Source organism: Crocuta crocuta, unplaced genomic scaffold, assembly GCF_008692635.1.
Source record: "Crocuta crocuta isolate KB4526 unplaced genomic scaffold, BGI_CrCroc_1.0 scaffold131, whole genome shotgun sequence".
NCBI classification, from domain to species: domain Eukaryota; kingdom Metazoa; phylum Chordata; class Mammalia; order Carnivora; family Hyaenidae; genus Crocuta; species Crocuta crocuta.
In genome coordinates this window covers 2802598-2819271 of record NW_027528977.1, presented here as the reverse complement: position 1 = coordinate 2819271, position 16674 = coordinate 2802598, and the positions used below count along the sequence as shown (strand labels likewise).

The window sequence follows — 16674 nt, the reverse complement described above, 5'->3', positions numbered from 1 at the left end:
GTCTTGATCTACCAGCTTGTTATTGGTTTTTTATTTATCCCCTCCGTTTTGTTCCCCTCTTTTCCTACCTTTTTATATGTTGAGCATGGTTTTCTTTTCTTATGCCATACTAACTATATAACTATTTGTTGCATTTTTTTATTTTAGTGATTACTTTAGGGCTTACAGTATATATTCTAAACATCACTTTTTACCTTCAAATGATATATACCACTTCATATAAAGTATAAATATCTTAAAATTAATGCTAATTTCTCCACTAGCTGTCTTTCAAGTGTCACTCTTATATATCTAATTACATGTTGTAAATGCTTACGAAACAATGTTATTTTTATTTAAATAGTTATGTTTAAAAGATGTGATTTTTTTGGGTGCCTGGGTGGCTCTGTTGGTTCAGCTCAGGTCATGATCTCACGGTTTGTGGGTTTGAGCCCTGCGTCAATCTCTGAGCTGACAGCCAGCTCAGAGCCTAGAGCCTATTTCGGATTCTATGNATTAGTTACTCTATGTATACTCAAATTTCTAGTTGGTATTATTTTCCTTCTATCTGAGGGGCTCCTTTTAAATTTTCTTATAGGGCATATCTACTTGTAGTGAATACTTTCAGGCATGTGTAGTACTCCCAAGACTATTTTCTTTGAAGAAATTTTAGATGATATTGTGTTTTAAACCTCAGTATCCATATGATTCTCATTAGTATGCATTAAAACAATTTGTNTTTCTACATACACAACTGCAAATTACATCATCTTTTTTTTTCCTACCTGAATGCCCTTTATTTCTTCTTTTTGTCTAACTGTTCATGTTAGAAATTCCAATAGACTTGTTATAAAGAGTGGTAAGAAAGAATATCTTTGCTTGTATCCAACCTTAAGTGAAAACAGTAGACTTTCACTATTAAATATGATATTGACTGGAGATTTTTTGGAGACATTCTTTATTAGATTAAAGAGGTTCTCTCTTCCTAGTGTGCTGAGATTCTTTTTTGTCATAAATGGTATTGGATTTTGTAAAATCCTTTTTATGTCTTAATTTACCATATTATGTCAATTGATCAGTTTCTTTTTTAAGCCCTTGCTATTGTGGATTACACTGATATTTCAGATTGCTGAATGCTGAACCAGTCTTTCATTAATAGAGTAAATTCTACTCATCCTTGTTGTGAAGTTAAGTATTTTTATATATTCGTGGATTGATTTACTAAATTTCTGTTGAGGATTTTTGTATCTACATTCATGAGAGATATTAGTCTCCAGGGCTTTTGTTTTCTTTCTTTTTTTGTTTTTTTTTTTCCTTCTACTGTATTTGTCTGGCTTTCATTTTTTTTAAAATTTTTTAATGTTTTATTTCTGATAGAGAAAGAGAGAAAGAGAGAGAGAACGTGAGCAGGGGAGGGTTGGAGAGAGAGGGAGACAGAGAATCTGAAACAGGCTCTAGGCTCTGAGCTAGCTGTCAGCACAGAGCCCCACGCGGGGCTTGAACCTTCGAACCAGGACATCATGACCTGAGCTGAAGTCAGACGCTTAACTGACCGAGCCACCCAGGCGCCACTGGCTTTCTTATTTTTTTGAGAAATATTTAATATTTGTATAGAATTCTGTGTTGAGAGGTTTTGTTTTGCTTTGCTGTTGTTTGTTTTCAGTAATTTGAAGATGTTGCCCTACAATCTTTTCGTTTGTGTTATTTCTAATGAGAAATCTGCTGGAATCATTTTCTTTGTTACTGTGTATGCAACTTTTCTCCCTCTTTGGATACTACTAAGATTATGTCCTTATTTCTGATTCCAAGCAGTTTGCATATGGTATGCTTTGGTTTAGCGATTTTATATTTCCTTGTTCGGGTTCATTTATCTTCTCGAATCTGAGGTTTATTTTTGTCAGCAAATTTGGCAAATTTCAACGTTACTCTTTCAGTATTTTTCTTTCTCACCACTTTCTCTTCTCCCTTGGGAACTCCAATTACATGCATGTTATACTCTGTTCACTTTTTAAAACTTTTTTTTTTCTCTTTTTGTTCCATATTTGATATTTATCCTACTAGGTGTTTAAGTTCCTTTATCATGTCATGTCTAATCTGCTACTAGTTATATTCAGTGTATATTTCATCTCAGACATTGTACTTTTCATTTCTTTTTTATAAGTTTATTTATTTATTTTGAGAGAGGGAGAGAGGGAGAGAGAGAGAGTGAACGTATGCACATAAGTTAGAGAAGGACAAAGAGAGAGGGAGAGGGAGAATCCATTTAGACTCTACTGTGCCCATCTCAGGGCTCAATCTCATAAACCTTGAGATCATGACCTGAGCTGAAATCAACAGTCAAATGGTTAACCAACTGAGCCACACAGTTGCCCCTGTATTTTTAGTATCTAAAGTCAGTTTGGATCTTTTTATATCTTGCTTATCTCTACTTATATGTGTAAACATGTTTAAAACAGTTATCATAGCATTTTATGTCTATATTTTCTAATTGTTATATTTGTCCTAGTTCTGAGTCACTACATTGATTGAATTTCCTCCTCATAATGGGTTATTTTTTTTTCTGTTTTTTTCATATGTCCGGTAATAATTTATTGACTGTGAGGCATTATGAATTTAACCTCTCTGGGCCCTGGATACCTTTGTATTCCTGTAAAAATTTTGAGATTTCTTAAGGGACACAGTTAAGTTGCTTAGAAATAGTGATACACTTGGATGTGGATTTTTAAGATTTGGTTAATGGAGTCAAGCAGAAATTTTTCTCCCTACTTATGCAAAATACTTCTGAGTAATATTCTTTGAATTATGAGTATTCTATTCTTACTGGAAAACATCATGTATAATTCCCTCTAATCTATTTGATGGTCTTTCCCTGTCTTATTTCTTCATACATACACACTGATTAGTACTTTTTGGACACCTTTTACAAATCTTTAGGGTTAGTTATCTCTATGTGCAGCTGTCTTCTTTCTGGATCTGTCCTTCATACACTAGTTGCCTTGGTATCCCTGGACTCAGTTTTGTCTTTCTCTTTCTCTTTCTGGAATTCTGTGCTCTGCCTGGGGCCCCTCCCTACATCACGTTTGGTGTAGTCAATGAAAGCCATAATCTGGGGCAGTTTTAGTGGTCACATCCTTTACTTTCCTTCTTTCAGAGATCACAATATTTTCCTGATGTCCAGTGTCCTGAAAACCATCTTTTCATATATTTTGTCTATTTTCTGGTTGTTGCAGAAGGAAAACCAACCCAGTCCTTGTGTTCCATTTATTGAAGCAGAAGTCCTTCTTCACTTCTTAATACCTGTGTGACTTTGTGTAAGTCATATTCCCTCTCTCAGGATAATAAAAGTTTGTTTCACTGCTATTATGAAACAGTGCAAACAAGAATATTATATATTAAATCTGTGTTACAGAGGGCATAGCATAAAATATAGGCTCAGTACTTGATTTTATTACTTAATTATATGAGGAATTTATAGAAAGTTTTACTATTTCCTTGTACATAATTTAATAAAGCAAAATTCAGAATTAAGAATGTTTTAATTAATTAGTTTATTTTTGAGGGAGACGGAGCCTGCAAGCAGTGGGGGAGGACAGAGAGAAAGGGAGAGAGAGACAATCCCAAGGAGGCTCCACAATGTCAGCACAGAGCCTGACACAGGGCTTGATCTCATGAACCATGAGTTCATGACCTGAGCTGAAATCAGAGTCAGACCCTTAACCAACTGAGCTACCCAGGTGCCCCCAGGACTAAGAATTTTGAGAATGATGATAGTAATTTAAACATCTGATATTCTCAAAAAAGTAGTATTTTTTAAAAACTATGCTAGAAGGCTAGTAAATTTTATAAAACAACTGGAGGGCAATAAATATATGAGCTTAAAATTAAGTTCATAATTGTTGAACAATAAATGTTCATTTCAGGATACTTTCCCAAAGAAGTCATTAGAAATGAATAAAGATATATATGGGTAAAAGATATCAAGTGTTTTTATTTGCAATATAGTGCTTCTACATTCAACTAAGTGCCCAATGTAAGCATCTATGTAAATAAATTATGATTTATAAACTTTAGCCATTAAAAATAATATTCAGGGGCACCTGTGTGGCTCAGTTGGTTCAGCATCTGACTTTAGCTCAGGTCATGATCTTGCAGTTCAAGAGTTCGAGCCCCACATCTGGCTCTCTGCTGTTAACACACAGCCTGATTCAAATCCTCTGTCCCACTCTCTCTGCCCTTTCTCTCTCCCTCTCTCTCAAAAACAAACTAAGAAATTTTTAAAATTATATTTAATAACATGGAATTTTGGCTTATTATGTAGAAAGTGAAAAACAACTTACAAATGTTAAATACAGTATAAATTGTCATTATATACCTAGAGTTTTTGGAAGTTACATAAAAAACTATTGTGTGATTATATCTGAATAGTCAAATTATGGTTAGTTTATTTTTCCTTCATTATATACTCTATTTTGCAATATTTCAGTAATTCATATATATTTTATTTCTGTAATGAGGAACTGGAAGTTAAATTTTATGTCAGTGTTTTTCCTTAAAAAAATAGAAGAGCATCAGTGTTTTTAGTGCAAGTATTCTGACATCATGTTTGATTTGATAATAAATTTCTACCCAGGGATATGTCATTAAAATTCTTTTACTCTAATAATTTATGTTTTATCAATATAAAAAGTTGCCCTAAGGGTACTTGGGTGCCTCAGTCATTTAAACTTCTGACCTCAGCTCAGGTCATGGTCTCACAGTTCATGAGCCTGTGCCCCCCCATTGGGTGAACTCTAGCCTTCCTTCAGGATTCTCTCTGTCTCCCTCTCTGCCCCCTGTGGGATTCTCTCTCTCCCTTTCTCTCTGCTCCTCACTCGCTCATGCACCCTCTCTCTCTCTGTCTCTCTCATAAATAAATAAATAAATAAATAAATAAATAAATAAATAAATAAATAAATGAAGTTGTCCTAAAAGTAGGAAAGTAATTAAAGTACCCAGAACAAATTGGCAGCTAGTTTTCCAGTCTTCACTGAAAAGTGCTTCATTATTTGGTTTACCAAGAACTGAGCAAATTCTTCAGATATGAAACAAATAATATAGTGATGTTTTAGGAAAAATACTAAAGCTACTTGTTACATGACTGAGTGACAGCAATGTGCTCTGGAGTTGAAAGGCAGGATATCAAGTCGCAGCCCTGGCTTTCATTTCCTAAGTGACCACAGCAAGTTGCTTAGCTCTACTCAACCACTGCTTTCTCATTTGTACATTGAGATAAAATGTCTAGATTCTCATTGTGGTGTGAACTAATGTAATATATCAAACATACAATTCAGAGAAATTCTCAATAGATAGTAGATGTTGTGATTAAAGGGTCCAAATTGTCTCTGTCATTTACTTGAATCAATATTTTTAGACCACTGTATCAGAGTTTTCAGAGAAAAACAATGAATTGTACATATATATGTGAATATTATGTATATATGTGAATATATATTTATATACCTATTATATCTATACAATTGGTTGTTACACAGCAAGAGGAAGAGAGAGAGAGAGAATGAGAGAGGAGGCATTGTTCACTTGATTGTGAGAACTAGCCAGTAAAATCTGAAATCTGTATGGAAGACTGGCAGGATGGAAATTCAAGCGGTATTTTTGGTAGTCTTGAGAAAAAATTTCTTCCTTTCCAGGAAACCTCAGTTTTTATCCTTAAGACCAAACTAATTGGATTCATCTGATTGGCCCAGACATTAGAAAAGGCTAATCTCTTTTACTTAAACAACTGATTGTGATTGTTAACCACATCTATAACATACCTTCACAGCAGCACTTAGATTGGTATTTGATTCAGTAACTGTGTGCTATGGCCAACCCTAATTGACACATAAGAACCATCTCACCATTCCTTATGAAGCCATAGCCATTTCTGGAAGGTCTTTAGGAGATAGAGAGGTCCAGAAGGACAGTTACTGCACCATTTCTTTAACAATGAGCCCTTACTATAAATTCGATCATATTTTTAAAATTCTCTTTAAAAAAGTTTTAAGGTTTTAGAAGTAGTTCGAAATATAGATAGTGCATTTTAGTGCATTTTTTAAGTGATTTAGATAAATACAGCAATGAATTTAAGTTAGATAGTATTTCAAGAGAAGGAGACAGAGCTTAGAGTCTAGGAAGATTAAAACAACCGGTTTTTGAAGGAAAAAGAACCAAAAAGGGAGCTCCACATAGAAAAACATTCAAAGTATAATAAATTATTTTTAAAATAATTATAATATTAGCTGACTTCTTGAATTCATGGTGAATAGTATGATAGTATTTATGGAACTAAGATATACAGAGCTTATGTAACTCGTATAAAAAATATACAACTTTTGTGATGTTTCTAGGTTCCATCCATGCTTATCCCACTATAATAGATTGTATTTTCCAAAAAATAACCATAATAGTAGCTCTGGTCCTAAAATAATTATAATATTAGCTGACTTCTTGAATTCATGGTGAATAGTATGATAGTATTTATGGAACTAAGATATACAGAGCTTATGTAACTCGTATAAAAAATATACAACTTTTGTGATGTTTCTAGGTTCCATCCATGCTTATCCCACTATAATAGATTGTATTTTCCAAAAAATAACCATAATAGTAGCTCTGGTCCCACATGTTTTTCATGCATTGTGCCACTTTCCCATACACAGAGGTTTTCTTTCCTCTCGCTTTGAATCCAGATGGGCCTGTGATCTGCTTATAACCAAAAGAATTCTGCTGAAATGAGACTCCATGACTTCATAGACAGAGTCATAAAAAAGCAATGGAGCATCTTTTACCTTACTCACTGGAATATTCATTCTTGTGTCTTCAGCTGCCATGTAATCAGTCTGACTGCCCTGGTGCTGTTATGCTGTGAATAAGCTCAACTATCAGTTGTGAGACGCACATAGAGAAACCTTAGGATAGTATGAAGGTAGAGTAAGATCTCCAGCATCACCCCTAAGTTTTAAGTCACTATGTGACTGCAAATAGTTGAGATGTCTTGAGCTGGAACCACGCAATGAGTTCTATCAAGGACTATGAAGAGTCTGAGATTTTACGAACTTTCAAGTTAACAGGTTAGTCTCTGTTGCAATTTCATAGATGCTGGAAGAAAACAACATTTCTTTTTTTTTTTTTTTTTTTTATGTTTTTTATTTATTTCTGAGAGAGAGGCAACGTGACCAGGGGAGGGTCAGGGAGAGAGGGAGACACAGAATCTGAAACAGGCTCCAGGCTCTGAGCTGGCTGTCAACACAGGCTCGATGTGGGGCTCAAACCCACAAACTGTGAGATCACGACCTGAGCCGAAGTCAGACGCTTAACTGACTGAGCCACCCAGGCACCACAGAAAACATTTCTAAGAAAGAGACCAAGGACTTTATTACCCGTGGCACTGTAAGCAGTAGAAGCATGAAGTTCATGGTGGTATCGGTTCATCTTATTTATTCAAAATATAAATGAATGATACTGAGTGGTCTAGATAGACGCTGCACACACTGTGGTTTTAATTCACATGGGAATAACCCAAACTTAGGAACACTCTCCGCCTCCCTAGTCTTATGAGGACACTACTAACAGACCTGCCTAATCTGCCTAGACATTATCTTTATTGCCATTAACAGGAAACATATGTGCCCTCTGTCTCAAAGGGAGACACTGCATCTTTCATCCGAAGCTCACTGCTATACAAACATTCTTGAAAAAAATCATTGAAACAAAGATGTCAGTGCTTCTTTTTCAGAGGATGGACAGAAATGCAAGAGACATGGAGAACCATCTCCCAACAAACTCTTCCAAATTTCAGACCCTGCTTATAACCAACAGAATTCTGCTGAAATGAGGTTCCATGACTTCATAGACAGAGTCATAAAAAAGCAAAGGAGTATCTTTTACCTTACTCACTGGAATATTCATTCTTGTGTCTTCACAAGTGGTGAGAGACAAAATGAAATAAAATGTGTGAGAGATAAAATGAAAGAAAATATAGTTTTAAACCCATATATTTTGGAGGGATTTTATAGTATAGTAATAAATTAAAGGGAACAATATGGTCACGTGCAGAGAACTTAGCAACTATAATTAATATGGAAGTTTTGTAAAAACATTAGCCATCAACTAACACCAGGACCTGAAAGAATATAACATAAAAAGACATCATTTTTTTAAATTTTTTACTTATTTTTGAGAGAGAGAGAGACAAAGTGCGAGTGGGGAAAGGAGACGCGGAATCTGAAACAGGCTCCAGGCTCTGAGCTGTCAGCACAGAACCTGATGTGGGACTCAAACTCAGAAACAGTGAGATTGTGACCTGAGTCGAAGTCGGACGCTTACACAACTGAGCCACCCAAGCACCCCAGAAAACTTCATTTTTGAGGGGAGGATGGAACTAAAGAAGTTTAAAAATTATTCAGAACAACCAGAGCATATCCAATGTAGAATATTACATTAAGATATCACAAGTACTTACCAAGCATAATGGAAATGGAAGAGAAATCAAGGCAAATAGGATACAGAAATCCAAAGAAAAATTAATCAAATTTCACTCAACTATGGCTTCTCTTGTAAATTATCACAGGTTTGATGGCTTACCAAAACATTAATTTATTCAATATTTCTGAAAGCCAGAGGTCTAAAATCAGTAAGCATCACTAGGCTGAAATCAGGGTTTAGTAGAACCAGGCTTTCTCCAGAGGGTCTAGGGCAGAATCTGTTTCTTGATTGTTCCAGTGTTTGGTAACTGCTAACATTCCTTGGCTTGTGGTCTTATCATTAAAATCTCTGCCTCCCCATTAAATGACCTTATCCTTTTCTTTTGTATATAATATTCCTTTGCCCCTCTCTCATAAGCACACATGTAATGGCATTTATACCTACCTAGTATAAGTATAAAATCTCAAGATTCTTGAGATTTACAAAAATTTCAAGATTTTTAACTTAATTCTATCCACCTAGACCCTTTTTCAATATAAAGTAACATTTACAGATTCCAGGGATTAAGAGCTTATATCTTGGGGAGTCATTAATCTCACTGCATACAAGTAGAATCATCAGTTATTATAGTAAAAATGCTACAAAACAAACCAGAACCAAAAGCTCAGCTACTGTGTTTCAGCTAACTCCATCTGGATTCAGCTAGATTAGGATGACACTGGATTTATTGCCTTCAGGTATGCTCCCTTTGTCTACATAACAAATGGTGAGAACCTCTGGCAGACCCCTTTCCCACACAGTCACAAAACACAACTGCTTGTATTGATAGCCGAGAAAGATACTTTTCTAGAAAAACAGAACTGTGCTGTAGAAAAGACATATAGAACTAGCATTTTGCTATCTCCAATGAAAACCACAGCTGTTCAGTTATTATGCATTAAGCCCACCAGTCTATACCCACACAGAGCTTCTAATAATTTAGAACTGTGTTTTGTATGTATATAGGCACATTGATGTAACACAAGTGCCACTCTGGCGCTGTATGTTGATACTGGGGGTGCTGTGCATGTGTGAGGACAATAAACTCTCTACTTTCTGTTCAGTTTTGCTGTTAATCTAAAATTGCTCTGAAAATAACTCTTATTCATTGGAAAAGAATGGGTCCCCAAGAATCTCTAGTCATTTGAATAAGGATTTAATGCAAACACACATTAAGAAAGATCAAATTCAATAAAAACTCAAAAACTATAATGTTCTCATAGAGATAAAAAAGATCCTGTAGCCATGGAAGTATAAATATTATTTTTAACAAGGAACAACTAGAATATGATAAGCTTATGGAAATTTAAAATAATATAGTTAAATTTGGTGAAATGAAATTTTAGAAGATAAGGTAAAATAAAATTTTCACAAACTAAGAGATAAATGGAAAGACAGGGTCAATTTACAGAATTCAGTATTTACCACACTATTTTCACAATGAGAGAATAGAAGGAATATATCTAGCAAAAGAAATTGGAAAGAGGAAATATTCCAATAGAGGACTTTTTTTTTTTTTTTGAAAAGACCTATGCCATGCCTCACAAAACAAATAGGGGAAAAAAAGACCTCATGGACTTATTGAGTGCAACCCCAGGAATAGAGGTTGGAAAGTAATGTGTCTTGAGGATCATTGAAAGAGAGGGAAGAATAGTCTTAGATAATGTATCTAAATCTTTGTGTAGGGTTAGATGTTTCTTCCTCTGAAAGATATTTTTCCCTTGAACTTATGTGAATGTATTCTTGGACAAAAATAACTTCTAACATCCAGGCTTCAAATGACAAGGCAGCGACCAACCATACTCTAATAAATAACAAGTCCTCTCTGAGGAAAGAGACTCCTTGGCCCTTACAGAAGGTAAATGCAGTGGAAATCTTCTTGACAGGTGGTGAGGCAGAGAACAGATTCTGTCTGAGAGGGGGATTTCTATGTGATGCAAATCAACATAAAGCAACAAGGAGCAAACTACAAAGATAGTGTCATTGATAGTAATAAATGGAACTCCCATCTTTCCTGAAGTACCTCAGTATTTCAAGCAATTAAGTATTCTTGCTTCGTGTCTTTCTAAACCTTCCTTTCCCACTGAATGAACACTAAGGAAAAGTGTATGTTACAATTGCCATAAAACATCACTATCATTAAATATCACAAATATCAATTTAATTATAAAAATTGCATACATACTATATTGACCTGACTTATTACTAGAAAACTTTCCTCTAGATCCTTCTAGAGACATAAGAATAGCTATTTTTTATAGACAGAATATAAATGGGTTTTTTCTTTCCCCTTATTGATCTTTGTACACCTACTAACTGAAGGAGTAGGCAGAAAGAAGTAGGCAAAAGAAATGGCACATTAGAAACCAAATCACACCATTTGCTATAAGAGTTCCAAATTTAGAGTATTTTTTTCTGAAAAGAAGGTATATTAAAGCCAACAAACTGTTGGTTACCAGAATGGAGGTTGGTGGAGGATAGATCAAATAGATAATGGGACTTAAGGAATGTACTTGTGATGAACACCAGGGTTTGTATTGAAGTGTTGAATCATTACAGTGTACATCATTATAGTGTACACCTGGAACACCTGAAACACCTAATACTACAGTGTAAACTAACTCGAATTTAAGTAAAAACTTATAAAAGAACAAATAATGTACACATGGTGATTACACATCATACTACTGTATTATATAATTGAAAGTTAAGAATATATACTTGAAAGTTGAGAAAATATATATGAAATATCACCAGAAGAAAGAAATAGTAATTACATAAGTGATGGGGGTGTGAGCTGGCACTATGGCAGATTTCATTTTGCAGGAGATAAGTGTATCACATCCACTTGTTATACATCTTAATCTTAAACATTGTCATATGTCAATTATATCTCAATAAAGATAGAAAACTAAAAATAAATAAGCAAATAAATAAATATATACAGCCAACAGTCTTGGTGTGGAAGATAAGCATAGTGAGATGTTTACTTGATATTTTATTTATTCAATTACAATATTAATCTTCTTTGAGGGGCCAGTTACTGGCTAGGAGCTGGATTCTATGCTTTGTTCCACTTTCAAAAAATCAAAAAGACCAAAATGTCTATAAATACTTGTGCACTTTTTTAAAACCCAAATGACAAAAAAGTTTAGTGATCATTTTTTCTTTTGAGAAAATTAATGGCAAGTAGTTTAGAGTTTCCGTAGGCCTCTAATATCCACCAAAAGAAAAGTAACATACTATAAGTGAAGTCTTTAAAAGAAGTCTTCAGATCTTTAATATTGCAATTTTAGTTTGCTTTTGGAAGTGAGGTGCCTTTTAAAAGGATTTTTTTTATTATTGCAGAAGAGAAGTAGTAGGAGAATAGCAGAGTGAGACTGACTTGCATTTGAAAGCTAAAATAATATTGCTTTTACTAGTTTACTTTTTGAGAATGAATGATTCAAAAAGAAAATTAGTGTTCTGGACTCTAACTTACTTAATGGAAATGCACGGCCAAATATCTTCCTTGAAATCTAACAGACCTATTTCTATTGAAGATCTTGTAAAAGTTAGCAGGCAGTATGCACATTTATAATCTGAGGTTGTAATTTCATTTCAAGGAAACTGTAAGCAGATATTTTTATTTTTCTCTTAAAGAATTTACAAAGGAAAATAAGTGAATGGGAGATAAAAGTAAGAAAATAAGATGAATTTAATTAACTGGGGGAAAACATCCCTTAATATTTCAAAAATTAGACTCTGGAATTCCATGTCAGTGATGAATCAAGGATCCATAAATAACACTCTATATCACAACTTGAAGAGCCTTTGTTTTCTGTAATCATTGCATGTATCCTCTTGAAAGAGCAAGAGAGTAATAGAACAAATTTCTTAATAATTCGATTTCCATTTGAGCCATTAGCTTTGCTATTTTCTACACATCTCTTACTCTCTGTAGTGTATGTAAAAGAGCTGTCTTCAGTACACTGAAACAATAAGAGGCATATACACGATAATGTAATGTTTCTGTAATGCAGAAGAAAAACTTTTGGGTAATTACATGTGTGAATTCTGATTTTATAATACTGTAAAGTTTTATACATATTGTAAATTATATCTATTGTCTCCTTTTCTTGAGAAAAGAATTTTTTTCTCAAGGAATATTTTTGGCACTTTTTCATTTAAGAATTCATTACAAAACTATAAGGAAAACATACCACGTTCTATTTGTATACATTTTCTTAAGATATTAGTTTTCTCTGTAAAGTTAGGGATAACACCTTAAAAATTATTAGTAAGAATGAAGATACATAGTTTCATTTTAAAAATAACTCTAACAAAATATGGCACTCCAAATATACTTTTACTTCCACCCACAAATTTGTGGAGATGTAAAATAACTTCAAATGGAGACAATATATTACCAAACATGTACTTTTATTAATCTCACTAACCTGATAATCTAAATTTAATGCTAGCAATTTGTATTGTTATTTCAAAATGGCTATTAGTCTATTAATTCATTTACTCAAGAACCATTAAAAACAAATTATATTTACTAGCACAGACAACTAGGTAAAATAGTCTCTTATTTTCAAAAATTTATCAACTAGTGGGAGAGACAGAAAACTATATTTTGAGATGATAATTACTATGGTAATTATAGTCATGTATTTATACAAGAAAGAGAGGACATATGAGAATAAACAGAAATAAACAAGTTTCTGTGTGTGTGTGTGTGTGTGTGTGTGTGTGATCTAAAATCAAAGGGATTACTTCATGTCAATTTGACTGAATGCCAATTTTCTCATCCAAACTGGAGTTTCAGCAAGAAGAGGAGGAGAAATATATAAATAAGGTCATCTATTATTAAAATTAGTTCTAGAAACTATTTCTCAAAAAAACCTTCATTACAATTAGATGATTTTGTATATTTTTTCATTGGCTTTTTAAGGTCCTATCAAAATTATGTTTCAGTTTGATTTCTCAACTCAGGATCTTTTTTCTCATGATTGTCTTATGCCCAGATTGAGTTGAATAGTAATATCATATTTTTAAACTATAGAGTATTTAATAATACTAAAATGGCAAGGTCGTTTCTCCCTCTTTTACCTCCACTGACTCTCCATTATCTTCACTTTTTTCCTTCTTTCTTCTTCCTCTTCTACTTTCTTCTTCTCTTTCTTTCCCTCAGAAGTGGCAAAACACACACAAAAGGGACAAAGGGCTGAAATATTGGAGGACAAGGTAGATGACCTAAAATTGCTCTTACAGAGATCATCTTTTCCACAAATACTAAATAGTTGCTGTACTACATTAGCTAAAGTTGAAGATTTCTTTTTTACTGATAGTTCATAAAATCACAGAAGTACATGTTCTCATAAGTAACATAAGTCTTTCATTTTATAGATGAGAAAAGAGAAGCTCCTAAAATGTAAATGACTTTCTCATTGTCAAAGTGAGTCCCAGTGCTTCAAAAGTTCAGTTGTAGAAATCAAGCCCCTTTATTAAAGAGGATGTAGGAGGCAGGAAAGCAGGTAGCAGATGGCAAGTCTAGAACAGACCATCAGAAGGAATACTCAAATTCTGCTAACTAAACATTTATTTAAGTGTATAAGTTTTTATGTATATGGCCATGCATAAAAATGCAAATAGCTAAATGATTGAAATCACATTTTAAACCATTTGGAATTGTAGAAGCGAATTATTCATATGACCTGGTAACTTTTGTTTCTTTTTGAGCTGCAAGCAGTTCTTTTTCACTAATCACATAGATTATAATATGGATTGAGATGGAAACATTTACTGAACCCGATCAACTTTATGTTTTAGACAATTTAAAATTCGAATCCCAAAGCTAATCATCTTCTTGTATACCTTCCTTTTAGAGAAATGTTTATTATAGTGGCTGCTTTCCTGTTTAAAAAAAACTAAAAGGCTAAACTTAAGCTTTTACATATTTGTATTTTCAGCAGTAGTTTTTTGTTTCTGTTTTTACTTTCCAGGTGGGTCATCTCTACTTCACCTAGCTCCACTGCAACTCTCTTTCTAAGGTAGATTTTTACTGTATTTAAATATGCATGTTCTCCTAGGATTGAAAATAAGGAGTGGTCAGGGCCAAAGCATAATAGAAATTTGCTAGAATGGAGGGTTGGTGCGACTTACCCAGGATGCAGCTAAAACCTTCAGCATTCCCAAGTCATACTGTTATAACAGAGACCCTAACGGCATGTAGTATCATCTTTTTACAGTTACTAATCTAGCCTTTAGAAACAGGTTGACAAATGCATATGACATGTCGCCTCAGGCAGGCTGCAGTGGAATTTACAGAAGCACAAAGGCAGAATTCCCTCCGAGATGAGCGTCTCACCGCAGGTTGGTTACAGGACCTCAGCCCATCTGACGCTTCCCTTGTAACTCTCACTGGTGTTGTTATAACCTCAGCTTTGCAGGGCTGAAATGATGGCACACGATTAAAATAATGAGAAATTCATCCCTTTCTGAAAGAACTTGCCTCCCTCTTATTCTGGTTTGATTGTATGCATTTACAAAATACTGTTTTCCATTTTGAAGAAGGAAAATTTTAATGGGGTCCCTAGAATAAGAGCTATCAGAATGGAGACAGAGAGGAATGTACTTTGTTCTTTTCTTTCAACCCTAAGAATGTATCTAAAAATGCAAGGGTGGACTCAATCTTGGATCCTGAAAAATCATAATATTTGGCAACCCTCCTGTAGCAAAGGCAAAAATTAAAGTATGACATTTATATAGAATGGATAAAAGGAAGCCTTAGAAATAGCTCGTGAAAGAAGAAGGCACAAAGTTAATTTCATGAGCTTCCTAGTAAACCTACTTCTGTTTGGTTGATTATTTGGTCCCTTGGCAAAGTGCCACAAATAATGAGTATATTTTATCATATTGTTTCTTAATTCTGAATCCCGTATTTAATGGAAGTATTCTTTTTATTTTAAATTATAAAGTTTTTAGTGTTCTCAAATTTATTCATTTTATAATAGCCCTATGAGATACCAGGAGAACCTACAGAGCTCATTAACTCTCACATGTCTTTTGCTATAGAAAATACTTAGAGTAGTAAATAATTTCAATAAAACATGAGGAAATACCTGGACACTTGGGTGGCTCAGTTGGTTAAGTGTCCAGCTCTTGATTCTGGCTCAGGTGAGATCTTGATTGTGGTTGGTGAGATCAAGCCACATGGTGAGCTATGCACTGACAGCTTGGAGCCTGCCTGGGATTCTCTCCTTCCCAGCCCTCACTCACATTCTCTCTCAAAATTAAAAGCTTTAATTTTTAAAGTAATGAAGACATGCTAATGTACTTCTTTTGTTAGATTTTTGTAGGAAAGGATACACAATTGTGCTAATAATATTCCAACACATATACTTCCTTTTCATTTTTAGAATAACTAGAAACTTAAAAATTATTTTTCTCCTTAGATATACATATCTCATCTCACAGTTGTTGGCTGAACAAAATAAAGAATGCCTGTTTTTGTTTAAAATAGAAATCTGGAACACTTGACAGCTTCATGCTGCTCAAACCTGAAAGTATGATGAAGGATTTTCCTCTGAGTACTGAAATGTATTATTCACTGAAGATGGATCAGAATTATTGATTATGTTGAGATTTTTTTTTTAAAGTAATCTCCATCTCCATAGTGGGGCTCAAACTCACGACCCTGAGATCATGAGTCATGTGCTGTACTATCTGAGCCAGCCCACACCCCTGTTGAGATTTGATTGTAGAAAAATGAATCATGCAATCAGGTCTCTCTGTAACAAGAATGTCTTTAGTGCTACAAATACAAAAGTTCCCTATTAAAAAGCAAAGGAATTCACGACTGTTAAAAAACTAAATCCCATGTTTGAAGGAGAGATTAATTTTTAAGCTACAGTCTCTGTCTTCATTGACTAGTTTCACCTCCCCAAAAGTGAATTAAAAAATATTTCACATCACTTTAAAAGATATCTATATGATGAAATGGTCATTGTGTATATATTTTAGGCGTTAAAAGTTCCCAGATAGTTTTTAGATATTTGTATGGCAGGATATTCTTTTCCTTCAAATGTACTCAAATAATCACCTGCATCATAATTACTAGATTGCTAGCTTTCAGGGCCAAGATCTGCTTGCAGCCCAGTGAACTGGAATCACTGGGAGTCAGTCCCATATATCTACATTTAAAAA

The 16674-nt window shown here is 34.1% G+C and overlaps 1 long non-coding RNA gene across 5 annotated transcripts in view; it reads left to right on the top strand.

The window, feature by feature from the left end:
* The window catches only part of LOC144225862 (uncharacterized), a 207766-nt gene that overhangs the window by 72524 nt on the left and 118568 nt on the right, over positions 1–16674 (top strand). For 4 of the 5 annotated variants that reach the window (XR_013333442.1, XR_013333438.1, XR_013333439.1 and 1 more), the window contains exon 4: positions 14472–14519. This is a non-coding gene — a long non-coding RNA (uncharacterized LOC144225862). Of the gene's footprint in view, positions 1–3209; positions 3291–14471; positions 14520–16674 lie in introns of all 5 variants that reach the window. The other variant, XR_013333441.1, reaches the window with a different exon arrangement.